Consider the following 19493-nt stretch of genomic DNA (forward strand, 5'->3'; position numbering starts at 1 on the left):
ATTGTCCTCTCCATCTGAAAGCCCTGACTGATGAGGTGTGGTGTCTGGCGTGGGGGTGGGGGGAGGGGAGTGAGGCAGCCTCCCTAGGTAGACCCCTTCATCAAGGTTGCTGCCTAGATTCAGACAATGGGGTTCTGCATGGAAATCAGGGGGCAGGGGCTGCTTAGCAGAGGCTGGTGCATCTAGTTTGGCTTGGATACCCCCAGCCCCCCATCTTGCTTTTTGGAGCCATCTTTTTTTTGGAGGTTTGCTGCTCTGAGCAGCTTGTAGGGTCTTAGATCCCCCCCACGAGGAATCGAACCCAGGCCTGGACACTGAAAGCTCTAAGTCCCAACTGCAGGACCACCACGGAAGTCATTGAGGCATCTTTTCTTCCCAGACTGTTTCTGAGCCTGAGGGTGGGCTGGACCTGGATCTGACAGGCCCCTCATCTCCATCCTTCCCACACTCTGTGACACCTGCTCTAGACCTGTGCCAGGGATGAAGACATGCCCTGTCCCCGTGTAATGCACAGCCATCCCACCCTCAGTAGTGGCAGAGCCACACTTGGACTGCAGCCGGAAAGTGCCCACACTGGCCAGGCGTGCCGCTGCCCCTTGGTCTACATGTAGTCATCTTCACAGTGGGAAACCTGCCTCTGCTTCCAGTTCCCAGGGTCCTCTGCCTGGGCCGGCCTAGGCTGGGAGTCCAGGGAGGGGGAGACTCAGACCCCTCTTGTCCCTGTGCTCACGGGAGGGCATGGTCACTGCAGGAAGTGACTTTGGCCCCTTCCCAAACCTGCTGGATCAGAAGCTCCACTGTGGGGCTGGGAATCTGCCCCTTTCCAAGATCCCAGGCAACTCTTACACACAGGAAAGCCCGTGCTCTGACCTGATGAATGCGTTCTGCCAGGACTTACCTTTGGGGTAGAATTGGACGTATTTGGGGCATTTTTCCCACACTAAAAAGATAACGCCTGGCTTGCTTTTATTTTTTAAATATTTATTTCTTTGGCTGCACTGGGTCTTAGTTGCGGCTCGTGGGATCTTTGATCTTCACTGTAGCACGTGGCACCTTTGGCTGTGGCATGTGGGGTCTAATTCCCTGACCAGGGGTCAAACCTGGGCCCCCTGCGTTGGGAGTAAAAAGTCTTAGCCAGTGTACCACCAGGGAAGTCTCCTGCCTTGCTTTGTTAGAATACAGACATGTTCACCTGTTTGGGGGCAGAAGACTGAGGTAAGCAGTCATTCCATCAGCCCCACTGGACATTTTGTAGCCAAGAAAGGATAAGCCTGTGTGCCCTCCTCCTACAGCGTGTGTGTAGGATGCCCTCCCAGGGGCTTTCTCCTCTCTGGCAGAGAGATTCCTCTGGCTGGGGAGCTGCCTTACTCTGTACCCCCTTGCCTGGAACACAGGTTTCTGGGACTTCCCTTGCTGGGGTAGAGAACACCCGCTGCATGTGTCCCCCTCCCACACCTTGGATGGTCTGCATCCAAAGCCGTGAGTCACGCAGTCTTCAGGCCGCCTCTCTGTGATGGTCAGTTTGAGGCGTCTATGTGAGCAGGCTGTGGGACCCAGGAACCGAGCCAGACACTAGTCTGGGTGCTGCTGTGACGTTTTGCAGGTGGGTCATCATCCACCATCAGTTTACTCTGAGGATCATCCAGGAGAGTTGGTGGGCCTCATCTAGTGAATTGAAGGCCTTAAGAGCCCAGCTGGGACCCAAGAGGAAGAAATTGTGTGGTTGGATGGCAGTACCTGCTCTGGCCCAGGAGTCTCCAGCTTGCTAGGCTGCCCTGCAAACTTCAGCCTGGCCTAGCAGCCCCTGTGAGCACATGAGCCCACTCCTTGACATAAATCTTCATCCATATTTCCTCTGTCAGAACTCTGATGGATCCACTCTACACTGTGCCCGGGATCTGGGAGCAGTCACTGCTGCTTTATTTTGTTGCTTGCTTATTTTTTTGGCTGCACTGGGTCTTTGTTGCAGGGCAAGGGCTTCTCTCATTGCAGCGTTTGCGCTTAGCTGCCCCCCAAGTCATGTGGGATCTTAGTTCCCTGCCCCTGCGGATCAAACCCACATCCCCTGCATTGCAAGGTGGATTCTCAACCACTGGGCCACCAGGGAAGTCCCCATGAATTTTAAACTATTATCATTTTCTAACTTCTCATCCAGGGAAGTGCTGGCTTGTTTTTCCTCCTGATCAGTGTGGGTCGTGGGCCACCCCTGCTGGAATCTTTGTGATCTCAGCTTTCTCCTCCATCCTCTTTCCTCCCCTCCCCATTTCTTTCTCTGCAGGTTTCAAGCAGAGGCAGGACAGGCCTGCCCCCTGTCATCGGCAGGGCCAGCTGTGAGTGTTTCTTTGGCAGTGTCTTAGCTGGTTGTTGTGAGTAATAATGCAGGAAGCAATCAGCAAGTATACTGCCCTAGAAGTGCTGCACGTTGTGGGCCCAGGAGGGAAGAAAGGGGCAAGACGCTTGAACCATCATGGGATGCTGGGACAGGATGTCGGAGGCTTTGCCCTGCCATGGCAGCTGGTAAGGGCTGCTGGGGAAGCAAGCTCTTGGGCCCCTGGAGCTGCCTGCTTATAACTGTTAGAGGAAAAAGGTGCACAGGCTGGGCCATGGATGGTTTCTGGCTGGGAGGAATTTGCATGTAGGAATGATAATTGCCAGTGTTTATGGAGCACTTACTATGTATGAAGCCCTGCATCCTAGGGCTTATGTATTATCTCAGGAGCAAGAATCTGTTGTTACCCTGCCTTTCAGAGAAGAAGCGGAAGTACCAAGAGCAAAAGTAACACAGGATGGGACTTCCCTGGTGGTACAATAGTTAGGGCTCTGTGATTCCACTGCAGGGGGCACAGGTTTAATCCCTGGCTGGGCAGCTAAGATCCCACAAGCCACAAAGTGTAGCCAAAAACAGTAATAATAATAATAAATTTTAAAAGTAGCAAAAGATGCAGTTGATAGAAAGGGGAGCCAAGCAATCTGGCTTTGAACTCTGTACTCCTAACTGCAGGCTCGTGTCCTTAGAGATGGGCCTGTGATGGTGTCACTGACCTGTGGGGACCCCCTTTGCCGAGTGATTTGAATGTGAACACCCTGTACTCTCTCCCTGCATGAAGCAAATTTCAAATGCAATCATATGCTTCAGAAAAGGTACCTATGTGGGCATTAGGAGATGTGTCTGCCTTGGGGAGAGTTTTTCTTTTCATCTGAAGCCAGGCCCAGGAGGTTGATGGGGAGGAGAAGCTGGTGGTGTTTTCTGCGCTAGTGGCTGATAAGAAGGGTTGCTCCAAGGGAGCTCAGCTGAGACGAGAGTTTGGTTCTCTGGGTCCCACCAGTTCCACCTACCGATGCCAGCTTTGGGTCCAGCGAGCTGTGAGGCCTGCCAGATTACCATGACAACAGGAACTGGATCCAAGCCACCAAAGGATGGAGAGCCAAGACAGCAGTGGCTTTTTCAAGTCTTGGATCATCAGGCACACCCCATGGCCTCCAGCAAGCCCGGGATAACCCAACAGCAATACAGGCCCTGTGTGTCCCCAGAGCCTGCCAAACAAGCTTGGGGTCCTTGCCGTCCTGCCATTGGTATCTACTTGCTGACACTGAGTGGTGAGTTCCCCAGTTCACTGTCCAGCTGATTTTCCCCATTGTTCTCCAATATGGTGCTTATAGGAATTCACCCGAATCCCAGAGGCAAAGCCACGTGCCAGTGGCTGACTCCTTTGACCCCAATGACTAAAGTAAGACAAGCCTCCAGGGTCTATGAAGCGATGGGTACTGTTGATGCAGTCTGAGGACAGCACCGCTGTGATCGGCCCTCCCACAGCCTCTGCGTGTCGTCTGCCACTCCACTTCCAGCCACTGCCCAGGGCACCTGCCCTGCTCGTGCCCACCCAACTGGACCCCATCTCCTAGCTCTGTCTTGTCTTTCTTTGTACTTCTAAACGCTGGAAGGGAGAGGAGACTATTTCCATTCTGACCACTTTGTAAGAGTCAGAAGGGCCTTAGAATGGATTTCTGGGATTTGAAATTGAACCTTGGCCTTGACACACTCTGCCTGATAGCCCCTCCTCCAGACTAAGCCAGTCCTCTGTCTCTTATTGCTGGAGAGCAAAGCAGGCAGCCAGATCTGTTCCCGTGGGAATGGTCCGGTCCTCCTCTGCTCAGCTGCTCAGTGGGCTGGCTTCAGAGAGGATCCCTTTGCATGCACACTGCACTGGCCACGCCTGCGGCTGCCTGGCCACAGCTCCTCTCTGCTCCCCAGAGCCTGTGTGGGCTGCAGCAGGGCCATCGCATGCCTGGGATGCCGGCTGCAGTGATAGAGCCAGCCCAGAGCCCTCACGGGAGCTCTGACCAAGACAGCATTTGGGATCGATTATAAGCCAAAGTCTTTACATTTTTTCCCCCAGTTTTAGGCTGAAGTAAAGAATGCCTGCCTTCTCCAACCACCAACTGATCTGGGAGCTTGAGCTTCTCAAATAAAGGTACCAGACTCCTCTGTCCATGGAATTCCCCAGGCAAGAGTACTGGAGTGGGTTGCATTCCCTTCTCCAGAGGATCTTCCCGACCTAAGGATCGAACCAAGGTCTCCCGCATTGCAGATGGATTCTTTACTGTCTGAGCCACCAAGGAATCCCAAAGGGACCACAGGTTTGAATTATGATTTAACTAGACTGTTAATTTGAGTTTAGGTAATATCATTTGCAAAGTAGCCTTTTCCTGTCTAGCTTTGCTTTTAGTTATACCAGCAAGGAGCATCCTTGGTGGCCCAGTGGTTATGAATCTGCCTGCAGAATAGGAGACCTGGGTTTGATCCCTGGGTCGGGAAGATCCCCTGGAGAAGGGGATCAGGCAAACTACTCCAGTATTCTTGGCTGAAGAATTCCACGGACAGGGGAGCCTGGCAGGCTACAGTCCACGGGGTCACAAAGAGTCGGACACAACTTAGTGACCAACACATGCAGTTATGTCAGCACAGAAACATGATCTGCTTCTCACATAAAGTTCACTTATCTGTGACCTGTCTCAGATGGAGGTCACCTGTAGACATCCCTGGATGATCATTCAGAAAACAAACGTCAGGTTGTCCCCGCTTCTGTTTGTCCCTGCTTCTGTTTGGGTCTCAGATAAAACTGATGTGTTCATGGCAGTTGAATTTACTCCTGCAGTCTTTAGAGCGGATGGATAGAACATTTCTGTCATCTTTATATCTGATGGTAACAGAAGACATGTACTTGGATATTCATCTAGCTCTTTATCTCCTCTCCTGTGGAGGCGTGAGGGGGTGGTGTTGGCTCCACAGGAGTGGGTTTAGAATAGACTGGTAAAGAGGGCTACTTCCCTGTCTCTGTCTGTCTTTCTCACCCATACAGACACACCTGGATGCACGTACGCGCACATGCACTCATGCACATTGGCCTTGAATCTGGGGAGTTTGGGGTCCTTAAGTTGAGTATGTTCGGCCCTGGGGCAGAGCGCACTTCTTCTTTGGGAATGAAGGGGCAAATCCTAGTTTGTAGCTGGTGGGTTGGAGAGAGGGACCAAGAACTTCATGACTGGACTTAAGTTTGGAGGCAGGTAGAGTTAAATGCAAGTTTTATGTTTTTTGGGGAAAGTATCTGTTCTTCTTGACTGAGGCAAAGTGTAGGTTAAAACATACATTTGGTTAAAATGTATATGCAGGTGTTTCTCTGGTGGTCTAGTGGCTAAGACTCCGTGCTTCAAGGCTGGAGGTGCAGGTCTGATCATGGTCAGGGAACTGGGCTGCCGCGTGACATGAGGCGAGGCCAAAAACAAAAAAAAAAATCACTTAAAAAAAATATATGTCAGCCTATATATTTAATAAGCTCTGTGGATCAGTAATAGCCATTTCCTAGTTTCAGTATTGTCCTACAGTTACTGAGAGAAACTGACTCAAAAGTATATAGGATCTCTCTGTATTTTTTTTTTTTGCAATTTTCTATAAATCTATGGTTATTTCAAAATAAAAAGTTACAACATATATTTGACTAAATGCTGTGTGGTGTCCTCGATTGGATCCTGGAACAGAAGAAAGACATGAGAACAGAAACTGGTGAAACCCAAGAAAGATCTTTTAACATTTACCAATGTTAATTTCTAAGTTTTGATAATGGTTATGTAAAATGTTAACATTTAGAGGAAACTGAGTGAAGGATATGAGGGAATTCTCTTTGCAACTTTTCTGTAAATCTAAAATTATTCCAAAATTTAAAGTTTATTAAAAACAAAAACAGGTATGTGTATATATATATATATATATATATATATATATATATATATGTATGCATGCACACATATGTATTACATTTATATTTAAACACATCCACAAAACCAGTGTCCTTAAAAATACACTTTCTTTAGGTGAAGCATCAGATGGTGCCTCTGAGGTGAGGCAATAATTAAGGGCCCTTTCAACAAATGAACTGCAAGGTCATTTAGTTCCCTAATTTGTCTGTATTCCCACAGGGACCCTACACAGCTCTTAAAACCCAATAGGAACCTGAATTCTCCCCTCTCTGAATCATACATTAGGGAAAGTTCATTGTAGTACAATCTCATTTTCCAGATCAGAAACTGAGGCCCAGATAAGAACTGATGTAATTTAAATTGAGATTTCCTGGAATATTTAAAACTGAATTTCTTACTTTTTCTGTTTGACCAGCCTGCACTTGGACACATACAAAATAATCATAACTGTAACCTTTGTACGTTTAAGGGAAGAGGGGCAGGTGGGAAGGAAATAATCTTTGCCACTCTTTTCTGGGGCTCTCTCTCCCCAGGATCAGTGGTTAAAATTGGTGGGTGTGGTGAGGAATCTGGTTAAAATGAAAGCTTTAATTCAGTACCTAGTCCGTGCCCTACACCAGACAGGGTGCTAGTAGGGATGCCCAAGGACTAGGGGACATTGGGGGAGTTTTGCTCCGCAGCGGCCTCTTATAGCAGCAGCTGCTGGATCCTTGGGAAAACCACTCACCCAACTAGATGCAGTCAGGGGCTCCCCTGGTCAGTGTGAGTCGTGAGCTCAGGGTGCAGATGAGACGTACTTGCAGTTTGCCAGTCCCAGTGCACACATTCAAAGGGGGATCCTGTCACTCTGGCGCCCTGGATCCCCCAAGCTCCTTGGTCCCATCCTGCCTAAGTATTCCTGCCATCCGAGGAGCTGCCTTGTTTTCACTAGACATGAGTTCACCAGCATCCCATTTATTGTTTGAAACTCACAAACTAAATGATATGCCTACACAGAGGAAGGAGTGGTTCCTTCACTCTTCATCCCCTGCATCTCTCTCTGGACATTACCTGGAGCCACTTTGGACAAATCCATCCTTTGCTGGAACTGGAATTGCCAAAGTAAACAGCCAAATACATAGGCCCTTGAACTCTTTAACTAAGAGGTGCCTTGTGCCCCTTTGGTGTTTCTGTAGTAATTGTTCAGGCTGGTACCTCCTCACTCCATCCCCAGGATCCTGAGGCATCATTCCAGAACAGAGCATCAGGCCTTAGTCTAATTTCCGTAATGCACAGAAATCACAGATTATCCTGTCTCTAAATGACAGACTTTAAGGATTGTCTTTTTCTATTTGAAGTTACTGCTAAAACATGGAATACAGATAGGAGAGAAGAGATGAAACTATTAACTTTTAATATAGAAGCCATCTCCCCCAGCTTATGGTCTGGAAGCTTCCACGAGGCTCAGATCTGAAGGAGCAGGTTATCTGATTCTTGGTGCTGGTGACAAGTCAGTGGCTCCTGGTGAGGTTGCTGTGCCCTGGACACTGGCCTCACTCCTCCCTTTGCTGTTCCTTGAGAGCCAAGGCAGCTTCAGGATATGTAGTCTGTACAGTCATCACAGGACCCTGTGCTTAGCAGGGCCTGCGTCTGGGGTGTCACCAGTGGAACTTGGTAATGACTTTGGAACAAGGACTTGCAATTTCACTGTGCACCTGGCCCATGAATTGTGTAGCCACTTTTGTCTAATACCTGCCACAAGCCTGGAGGCTGGAGGTAATGAGGACTCTGTTGTCCCACGTCAAACTCATGACCCAGTTAGGGATCAGGACTTGGTGACCACTTCCTGAGACAGCCTGGCACAGAACAGGTGCTGCAGCAAAAGATGGTGACCGACCCACCCAGAGAGTTGGGGCGAGGGAGGCTGGGTGGGACCAGAATTATTCTGGCTGAACCCAGGGCCTCTCAGGGGACACACACAAATACAGAACCTGGGTCTAGTGCTTGGGGCTGCCTCTGACAGTCATAAGAAACTGGTTCATCAGAACTCAGGAATGTTTCTTGTTTTGTGACTTGTTTCTGCTTGGGGACTGTGTTACTCTGCTAGGGCTGCACTAACAAAGAACCGCAGAAAATCTGTCTTCTCACAGTTGCAGAGGCTGGAAGTCCAAGATCAAGGTGTCAGCAGAGCTGGTCCCATCTGAGGCCTGTCTCCTTGGTTCACGGATGGCCCTCCTCTCACTGTGTCCTCACATGATCTGTGCCTGCCTGTGACCACACCTCCCTTTTTATGAGAATGCCAGTCATACTGGATTAGAACCCACCCTGATGACCTCTAACCTGATTACCTCATTAAAGAACCTATGTCCAGGGACTTACCTGGTGGTCCAGTGGGGTCCCAAGTTCAGTCCCTGGTCAGGAAACTAGATTCCACATGTCACAACTAAGATTGAAGATGCCGGTGCCACAGCTAAGACCCTGTGCAGTCACAGATAAATAAATACTAGGGGGGAGAAAAAACCCAGTCTCCAAATTCAGTCACATTCTGAAATCCTGAGGGTCAGGACTTCAACTATGGGTTTGCAGAGTGGGGTCGGGATGGTGGTGACACAGTTCAGCTCATCATTGAGATTTTTCTGAACACTTCAAAGCCAAGTTTAATAGCTTAGCAGTATCTTTCCCGTCTAGAGATGCACTCTGGGGCCTGTTCTCTGTCCATAGGAAGAGGCAGTGAAAGACCCAGGAGCCAACAGACCGTAGCCGTCGGAGATTGCTCAAGGGCATGGGGCGTGGTCACTTAGTACTGGCTCTCAGAAAGATGCACAAGAGTGATCATGCAGAGGGCAGGGACCATCTGTGCCAGAGTCCTGTGGGGCCTGAGCAAGAGGGGTGATGGGAACCACAGGACTTGGGTCAGAGATGGGAGAAGGCCGGCAAGCTCAGGGTGGGGGCTGTGGGGTAGGGGTCGGAGGCTGAGTTGTGTGAACAGCACTGGGTGGGGGGTGGGGGGTGGGGGGGCGGAGCGGGCATCCCAGAGGCAGGGCCAAGTTTGTAAAAGTGGTTCCCAAAGGGCGGCCTGGGAGCTTCCTAAGCCCTAAGACTCTGACTCCCCCATCTTGGGTAGGACCTTGGTATCTACATACTTAGAAAGTTCCCCAGGTAGGAGTAGGTGAAACAAGACTGGTCGTGAGACGTTAATTGTTGAAGTTGGCTCATGGCATCCAGGGGGTTCACATATACTTTTGTGCATTTTGAAATTTTCCGTTATAGAAGGTTTTTTTTTTTTTTTTCTTAAGAAAGAGTGGATGGGGGAGAGAAAGAGAAGGGCACGGGGGATCAGAGAATGAGAACAGGAAAAAAGTTGCCAAGAGGTTCAGTTCAGTTCAGTCGCTCAGTAGTGTCTGACTCTGCAACCCCATGAATTGCAGCACGCCAGGCCTCCCTGTCCATCACCAGCTCCTGGAGTTCGCTCAAACTCACGTCCATAGAGTCGGTGATGCCATCCAGCCATCTTATCCTCTGTCGTCCCCTTCTCTTCCTGCCCCGAATACCTCCCAACATTAGGGTCTTTTCCAATGAGTCAACTCTTCGCATGAGGTGGCCAAAATATTGGAGTTTCAGCTTCAGCATCATTCCTTCCAAAGAACACCCAGGACTGATCTCCTTTAGAATGGACTGGTTGGATCTCCTTGCAGTCCAAGGGACTCTCAAGAGTCTTCTCCAACACCACAGTTCAAAAGCATCAGTTCTTTGGCGCTCAGCCTTCTTCATAGTCCAACTCTCACATCCGTACATGACCACTGGAAAAACCATAGCCTTGACTAGACGGACCTTTGTTGGCAAAGTAATGTCTCTGCTTTTGAATATGCTATCTAGGTTGGTCATAACTTTCCTTCCAAGGAGTAAGCATCGTTTAATTTCATGGCTGCAATCACCATCTGCAGTGATTTTGGAGCCCCCCAAAATAAAGTCTGACACTGTTTCCACTGTTTCCCCATCTATTTCCCATGAAGTGATGGGACCAAATGCCATGATCTTAGTTTTCTGAATGTTGAGCTTTAGGCCGTTAACCTGCCCTAGTTAGGACAAAGATGGAGGGAGGAAGCCCTGTATCTGCCCCTGGCTTCCTCTGACACGGAGGAAGCAGCACCTCCTGGTGGCAAGAGGTACCATCACAGCCGGGTCAGGACGAGGAGCCTGGATCCAGGACCTAAGTGTATCCCAGGGATGAAGGCAGAGGGGGAATGGAGACAAGCCCTGGGAGCAGCCTTTTGACGGTGGTTATATCGTGACCCCTTTGCCCATCTACCAGTGCCTGTAGACCCAAAGATGGAAAAAACACATGGATTATATAGCAACTATAATGTAACATGGGCTTCCCTGGTAGCTCAGCTGGTAAGGAATCCGCCTGCAATGCAGGAGACCCCGGTTCGATTCCTGGGTCAGGAACTTGCCCTGGAGAAGGGATAGGTTACCCACGCCAGTATTCTTGGGCTTCCCAGGTGGCTCAGATGATAAAGAATCCATCTGCAATGTGGGAGACCTGGTTCGATCCTAGGTTGGGAAGATCCCCTGGAGGAGGGCATGGCAACCCACTACAGTATTCTTGCCTGGAGAATCCTCATGGGCAGGGGAGCCTGGCGGGCAACAGTCTATAGGGTCGCAAAGAGACACGACTAAGCGACTAAGCACAGCGCATAGTGTAACATAATTATCAAAATAGTTGATAAAACCAAATTTGTTAGAGTGATACATGTGCCCCTGGACTTCCCTTGTGGCTGAGACAGTAAAGAATCTGCCTGAAATGTAGGGGACCCGGGTTTGATCCCTGGGTCTGGAAAATCCCCTAGAGAAGGGAATGGTTACCCACACTGGTATTCTTGCCTGGAGAACTCCATGGACAGAGGAGCCTGAAAGGCTACAGCCCATGGGGTCCCAAAAAGTTGGATATGACTGAGTGGCTAAGACACACATGTATGTGCCTCTATTAGCACATTAAATATGATCCAGCAGCAGCTGGCCAAGTAATGACCATAATTTAAAAGTAGTGATGAGCACGAGTGGTATTTTGAGAAAACTGCAACTTGATAGGACAGCATCTGTGGTTTCTGTTGTTGGCACTGCTCAAACAAATATACAAAACACCAAACTCCTGGGCCTTGTCTTCCACGTTGGTAAGTAAAGGACTTCTCAATTTCTGTGGGAAGTTGATGAAAACAGACTCACCTGGTCCCCTTCCAAGTTGCTGCCCCACAGGTCCTGTGGGGTCAGATCCTTGCCCCCTGCCAAGGGACCACTGTGTGTCCCTTGCCAGGACTCCAGCGACTGTCATCTGGCTGCTCCGTTTGTCCCACAGACATTGACTGAGGACCTGTTTTTTGACAGACACCATGCACAAGGCCAGCCAGGTCTCTCTTTATCGAGTGTGTGTTCTGTGGAGAAACAGGTGTTGAGCAAGACATAGCATAGCTTGTACATGCTCAACATTTAGGTCCCATGTTCCTATTGAATATATGTGTAATATATTTCCTGTCTAATTGAGATTTAATATGTATTGATAATTTTCATTTAATCCCATTTGTTTTAAAGCTGTTTTCAATCAGTTTAGCCCATAGTCCTCTTTTATAGAGCCAAAGAAAACCCCTGGAAGACTGTGAAGGGCTTCTGGGAAGGAGACATGCTCATAGCTTTTATTTCCTCCCCAAGCCCACATTAAGAGTCACTGCTTATTCACAGCAGCATTATTCACAATAGCCAAGAGGCAGAAACAACCCAGGTGTTCATCAACAAGTGAATGGATAAGCAGAATATTCATCCAATGGGATACTGCTGCTGCTGCTAAGTTGCTTCAGTCGTGTCCGACTCTGTGCGACCCCATAGACGGCAGCCCACCAGGCTCCTCCGTCCCTGGGGTTCTCCAGGCAAGAACACTGACGTGGGTTGCCATTTCCTTCTGCAATGCATGAAAGTGAAAGTGAAGTCACTCAGTCATGTCCAACTCCTAGTGACCCAATGGACTGCAGCCTACCAGGCTCCTCCATCCATGGGATTTGCCAGGCAAGAGTACTGGAGTGGGTTGCCATTGCCTTCTCCACGATGGGATACTACTTGGCATAAAAGGAAATAAAGTGCCATTACATGATACAACATGAGTAAACCTTGAAGACATTATAGTAAATGAAAGAAACATAGAAATGACCACCTGTTGTCTGAGCCCATTGATGTGAAAGGTCCAGAAATGGGAACTCCTTAGAGACAGAAAGTAGATATTGCCAGGGTTGGAGGGAAGAGACAATGGGGAGTTATTGCTTAAGGGGTACAAAGTTTCTGTTTGGGGTGATGAAAAAGTTTTGGAAATAGTGGTGATGGTTACAGAATCCTATGAAGGTCATCAATGCCACTGAATCACATACTTCAACGTAGTTAAAATTATAATTTTTATGACATCAAAAATTTTAATTTTTCCACAATAAAGAAAAACAATCACTGCTGAAAGATATCTTTCTGGTTCCACTGACTCATCCTCCCACTACTAGTTTGTAGTGCCCAGGGCTCCCTCTGCAGATGTTGGTCCCTGGGAGCTCTCAGGTCTCATGGCTTAAACACCATCTTTACCCTGACTGCCTCCAAATTTCTATCTCCAAGTAGGACCTTTCACAAGTAGGAGTGCTTGGCTTGTCCAATAGGAATCAAAGGCATCCAGAACTGAGCTCCTTCTGTTGCCTCCCCATACCTGTCCCCGCTAGGCAAGAGCAACTCTGCCCTTTCATCTTGGAACTCTAGAATCTTCCTTGATTCCTCATTTGCTCCCACTCACACCTGACCCCTCCACATATCCTATCATCTCTGCATCTGGAACTACATATCCTTGATTTCTGCTTCCATCACCCCTCATCTCAATGACACAGTAGCCCCTAAGCCAGGCTTTACTCTGTACATGGAGCTCAGAGCACCCCTCTGCTCAGCTCTCCAATTGCTCCTCCTGTTCTTAGTCTAGAACTAGTCTTAGTCTTTCCCAGCATCAGGGTCTTTCCAATGAGATGGCTCTTTTCATCAGGTGGCAGAAGTATTGGAGCTTCAGCTTCAGCATCAGTCCTTCCAGGGAATATTCAAGGTTGATTTCCTTTATGATTGAGTGGTTTGATCTCCTTGCAGTCCAAGGGACTCTCAGCATCCAAAAGCTGAATTCCTCATATTGACTGTGGGGCCCTCATAATCTATTTGCCCTCTGATCCCCCCTCCAGAGGCTCCTTGCTGTTCCCTGAACACATAGGCTGTGCTCCTCCTCAGAGCATTTGCATGGACTGTTTCCCCTGCCTAGAATGTTCTTCCCCTGGGTGTCCCAGGACACTCCCTCACTTCCAGATCTTGTTCAAATGCTATGGCATCAGGGAGATCTTCTCTGGATACCTGTATAATACATTCCCATCACCCTCACTGGCATGCCTTCACCCTTTTATTTACTCCTCTCCCATACTAATCACCATTGAACATTATGTATTTGTTGGTTGTTTATCACCTCCCTCTTGCCTAACAGGAAAACTCCTTGAAAGTGGGTATTTTGTTTTGTTCAGTGTTATATCTTCAGGCAATTAATAGGAGCTCAATAGATAATCTGTGGAATGACTCAATCACCACAATCTCTTGATTCACTGAACTTTTAGCATATTCTTGAAGTAATACTTATTGAGGAAGATTTTAAAAAATCACTTGATATTTTCATAATGGCTCCATTTTACAAAACAAAATTCTAGGTGAAAGGGAGGCTCTGGGCTAATTAATGCTTACATGACATCCCCAATTCTTCTTTGCCATCCTTGAACCTGTTTTCCCTGTACTAGTTGCTTGAATTAGTCAAGGCAGAGACCAGGCTGCTGTAACAAGAGCAACCCACCCGCCCTCCCCAATAGCCAAGGGCTCCAAGGAAACATGTTTATTTCTCTCTCACATGCTAAGCCAGTGGGTGACTCAGCAACCCCCTCATTCAGGGGCCTGGGTTCATACCATCTTTCTTCTCCACCATCTTGGAAGACATGTTCCTTGTCTGCTTGTTGAAGCTGTGTGGGGGGCACCTAAGTGTTTCAGTCATAGGAGGGGGCAGGAGCTGGAGGGCATGTGCCATGTTTTAAAGTCCACCCTAGAAGCAGCCCACAAGCCTCATTCTCATTTCATTGGTGAGGCCTTGGGCAGGTGACCATACCTCTTTGCAAGGGATTATGGGAAATGTAGTCTTTGGCTGGGTGGCCATGAGCCCAACTTCTGGTCAGTTATTAAGAAAATAGCTGCTGTTGGCTCCATTTTAGAAGAGTGGAAACTGAAACTAGGAGAAGTTAAACAATTTGCTAAAAGTGGCACATAGCGACTTTTGGCCTTCTGGCCCCAAGCTCAAGGATCTGTCTACAAGCCCCAACGTCCCTTATTCACAACAACCCTTTGGATTTTCTGTCCTTATTTTCTGAATGAGACACTGGGACTTAGAAAGATTAAGTAGCCCCTTTGGGTCATGTGGAATATTTGTTTCTATTTCTTTGTAACAGATTACACCAATTTGTTGTTATTGTTCAGTCCCTAATTTGTGTCCCCAACTCTTTGCAACCCCAAGGGCTGCAGCCAAGAGGCTTCTCTGTCCTCCACTATTGCCCAGAGTTTGCTCAAATTCATGTCTGTTGAGTCGGTAATGCTATCTAACCATCTCATCCTCTTGTCACCCTCTTCTCCTCCTGCCCTCAATCTTTCCCAGCATCAGGGCCTTCTCCAATGAATCAGCTCTTTGCATCAGGTGGCCAAAGTATTGGAGCTGCAGCTTCAGCATCAGTCCTTCCAGTAAATATTCAAGGTTGATTTCCTTTATGATTGAGTGGTTTGATCTCCTTGCAGTCCAGGGGACTCTCAGAGTCTTCTCCAGCATCAATTTGGTGGCTTATAAAACAGCAAGTTATTATCTTATAGACCTTTCAGGTCAGAAGTCTGTCATGGCTCAACTGGGTCTTCCATTCAGGGTCCCACACTCCAGCATTAATGGCTGTGTTCTCAGCTTGTTCAAGGGTTGGCTGAGTTCAGGTCTCTTTCATCCCTAGTAGCATTTCACAGGCCCTCTCATAAGAGAAGACTCTTGAGAGTCCCTTGGACAGCAAGGAGATCCAACCAGTCAATCCTAAAGGAAATCAACCCTGAATATGCATTGGAAGGACTGATGCTTAAGCTCCAATACTTTGGCCACCTGATGGGAAGTGCTGACTCATTGGAAAAGACTGTGATGCTGGGAAAGATTGAAGGCAGGGGGAAAACGAGGTGACAGAGAATGAGATGGTTGGATGGCATCATCCACTCAATGGACATGAGTTTGAGCAAGCACAGGGAGCTAGTGAAGGACAGAGCCTGGTGTGCTGCAGTCCATGGGATCACAAAGAGTTGGACAGGACTGAGTGAGTGAACAACTCACGCCATCACTGCTGGCAGCTGGGTCCTCATGCCAAATCTCCCTCTGATGGAATCTCCCTCACTCTTCAGTGCTCTCTGACTTCCTCTCTACTCTTGGCCAAAGAAAACTTTCTGCTTGTAAAGGGTTCAGGCCAACCCGTATAATCTTTGTATCTTAAGGGGCCACCTGACTTAGCTCGGGCAGCTGTAACAAGATACTGCAGACTGAGTGGCTTAAACAGTAGACATTTGTTTTTCAGGGTTCTAGAGGCTAGGAGTCAAAGATCAAGCTGCCAACAGATTTGGTTCCTGGGGAAAACCTGCTTCTTGGCTTGTAGACAGCTGCCTTCTTGCTATATCCTCACACAGCGGACAGAGGAAACTCTGGTGTTTCTTCCTCTTCTTCCAGAGGCACCAGTCCCATCACAGGGACTCTCCTCACATCACATCTAAAACTAATCACCTCCTAAAGGCCCCGCCTTCTAATATCATCACATTCAGGGTTAGGGTTTCAGTATATGAATTTGGTGAGGTATGGCAGTGTGAGGGAGTGTGAACACTCAGATCATAACAAACCTTTAATTCCATCTTCAAAATCCCCTCAGAGGAATACCTAGATTGGTGTTTGATGAAATGACCAGGGCTCAGGAATCAAGTGGTAGCATTTTTAGAATTCTGCCCACAAACATGGCCAGAACTGAGCAGCAGGACTAGAACCTGGGTCTTCCACTAGGAGAGAGAGACCTCACTCCTGGTGCCAGCAATGTACTTTCAGCCACTCCCACCTGCAAAGTGAGTCCCCAGGCAGAGGTATAAAGGAAAGTAAACATTCCCTTTAGTGATTCATCAATTTTTTTTAAGTTGGTTTTTTTTTTTGGTAGACCATTTTAAAAGTCTTTACTGGATTTATTACACTATGGTTTCTGCTTTATGTTCTGGCTTTTTGACTACACGGCATGTGGGATCTTAGCTTCCTGATCAGGGATTGAACCTGCAGCCCCTGCAATGGAAGGTGAAGTCTTAACCACTGGGCTGCCAGGGAAGTGCCCCTACTATTCTTTAATTTGGCCCAAGCAGCTGGGAACCACAGTAGTGGTCACCCTGGGAGCTTCTGTGGTATAAGAGCTTGGCAGAGGCAGGGTCATCAGGGCTTCCACAGGCAGGAGGGCCTGGCGCACAGCAAGCTGGCAGCAACAGCTTTTAGACTTTGGGGTAAGGAGGGGAAGGTTCAAGGTAATGAGGACAGAGGGATGACGGTTTAAACACATCTTCCTGAGCCCTGAGGGTCTCTTTGGTAGGAAAATATACCCACCAGCCATGCCCCTTGAAGAAGAGGCCCCTGACTGTGAGACAGGGTGGGACCTGGGAGCCTTAGCTGCAGTGTTTACACCTGGAAAAACTTTTCCTCCAACAACAAAATACAAATAAACTATAAGGGACTAAAAATAACTGTGCATGTAGTTATAAACAAGAAGATACAAAAACCCAACTGCCAAGTCTGAAGAGCCAGGGAGCAAAAGCAGGCTGATTTGCACCCCACTCCAGTACTCTTGCCTGGAAAATCCCATGGATGGAGGAGCCTGGTAGGCTGCAGTCCATGGGGTCACCAAGAGTCGGACACGACTGAGTGACTTCACTTTCACTTCACTTACATGCCCCCTGCATGTAACACCACCAAAGGGGTGGGCAAACCAGCTAAGCCACCCCTTTGGCCTCCCTCACCCCATATAAGGAACACACCTTCCCCTCACCCCATATAAGGAACCCTCCCCTCACCCCATATAAGGAACCAGCTTGCCCCTTCCCCTGTACCCCCCACAGAGAGCGAGCAAGCAAGGGAACCTGTTGCTTGTTCTCCATCGCTCCTGCTACACCAGACACTCCAATAAAGTCTTGCCTGAATTTCTTGTCTGGCCTCTTAACAACTTCTACTGATAAGGAGGCCAAGAACCCTGGTCAGTTACAACTGCACAACTGTGGCTGGTCAGCTTGCCCTGGGATTCCATCTGTGTGGCTCAATGGTCACGTGAGCGTGTTAGGGTTTGCACTACCTCCTTTGAGGGTGCTGGGAGTGGAGAGTAGGGAGAGGGACCCACGTGAACCAGGTTCCTCTTCCACAACTGTTGCTCACCATGGTACCTACATAGAAAAGGGCAAGATGAGCCATATTCACCTTCAAAGAGGGAAATGAGAAAGCTAGCCGGCCCACATTTCTACCAACAGCATGAGGAAAAGTCCCTCTTCCTGTTCTAGTGTTAAAAATCAATTACATAGCTTACTGCTTAGGCTGGAGTTGAGCTCAGAAAATCATTTAGGGCTCCTTCCTTTGAGAGACTTCAGATTGCCATCCCCTTTGCGGTTGACAGGGGAGAAGAAACTTGTGCCATTTCTGGGGTGGGAGGACAGGGGAGAAGGAAGCCCAAGCCAGTCTGTTCCTGGGCTGCTGGCCATGGCCATGGGACCTTTTGGGGTCTGGGCCCCTCATTCTGCAGCCAGACAACTGTAGGGCAAAGAGGGCTGTCATGATGTGCCAGGACCTTTAGACATGACCCCTTTGGACATGGGCGCAACAGACAACTGCCAGCTGGCTTGGCGCAGATGCTAGAGAGATGACGCAGGGTCAAATGAAGATTCCATCTGAATTTTTACCAGTTCCTCTAAGGAGGGAGAGGGAGGGGGAGGACTGAGAGGACAGGCCTCTTAAAACATGGCTGATGGGACCCTGCATTCCATGTGGGTAGGAACTGTCAGCGGAAGCTTGGAGCCAGGAGTTTCTCTGGGTTTGCTGTCTGGGTCATGCCTCCTTGGAGGACCATCATTTCCTGGGATGGAGATGGGAGAAACAGAACCTGTGTTGAGAGGCAAGGTGTCCAGAGTCCTTGGCTCCTTTTCGCAGAGACCACATTAGCTAGTTTAAGTTCACCCAGCAACTTGGGAGTCATGATTCCCACCCTTCTGCTTAGTCCCCGGACCCATCTGGGCAATATCAATGCCATCAGACTGGAAAATTGGCCTCAAGCTTAAATATATTTCTAAGTGATTTGAAGCTGTTTCATTACATGTCTTTCCCATTTTTTCCCTCTATAATGAGAAGTATGAATGTTGTTTGAATGTTTTCCAGTGCAGAGAACACCAAGGGTTCTCTTGCTCAAACTTGCATGTAAAATAACCAACCGCTATACTTACCTGACGGAGAAGGCAATGGAACCCCCACTCCAGTACTCTTGCCTGGAAAATCCCATGGATGGAGGAGCCGGGTAGGCTGCAGTCCATGAGGTCACTAAGAGTTGGACATGACCAAGCTACTTCACTTTCACTTTTCACTTTCATGCACTGGAGAAGGAAATGGCAACCCACTTGCCTGGAGAATCCCAGGGATGGGGGAGCCTGATGGGCTGCCGTCTATGGGGTCGCACAAAGTCGGACACGACTGAAGCAACTTAGCAGCAGCAGCAGCAGCATACTTACCTGAAGGGCTTTCCAGGTGGCGCAGTGGTAAAGAATCCACCTGCAGTGCAGGAGACACGGGAGACCTGGGTTCGATCTGGCCTGAGAAGATCCTGTGGAGAAGGGAATGGCAACCCACTCCAGTCTTCTTGCCTGGAAAATCCCATGGACAGAGGAACCCAGCAGGCTATAGTCCATGGCGTTGCAAAGACTTGGACAGACTGAGCACATGCTTACCTGGCTGGAGAAAGACCATGATCTCAAAAATGGTTTTCCCAGGATAAGGTTTATCCATTGCACTTCAGATGTGCTGACCCCTGCAATTTCCCCAAATGTAGGAAATTTTACTGCAAATTGTAGTAGTAGGGGAGGGGCATTTGTGCTTTTCTCTA

General features: G+C 48.6%; 1 long non-coding RNA gene and 1 other non-coding gene across 2 annotated transcripts; both read left to right on the forward strand.

Annotated features, from left to right (window-relative positions):
* Positions 1 to 2426: 2426 nt before the first annotated feature.
* Positions 2427 to 6001, forward strand: LOC138416073 (uncharacterized). Its single transcript, XR_011247517.1, has 2 exons — positions 2427 to 2517; positions 3327 to 6001. It is a non-coding gene; the product is annotated as an uncharacterized lncRNA (long non-coding RNA).
* A 13329-nt stretch (positions 6002 to 19330) lies between these two features.
* On the forward strand, positions 19331 to 19493 carry LOC138416716 (U1 spliceosomal RNA). The gene has a single exon (XR_011247835.1). It is a non-coding gene; the product is annotated as a U1 spliceosomal RNA (small nuclear RNA).

Source organism: Ovis canadensis, chromosome 12 (genome assembly GCF_042477335.2).
Source record: "Ovis canadensis isolate MfBH-ARS-UI-01 breed Bighorn chromosome 12, ARS-UI_OviCan_v2, whole genome shotgun sequence".
NCBI lineage: Eukaryota > Metazoa > Chordata > Mammalia > Artiodactyla > Bovidae > Ovis > Ovis canadensis.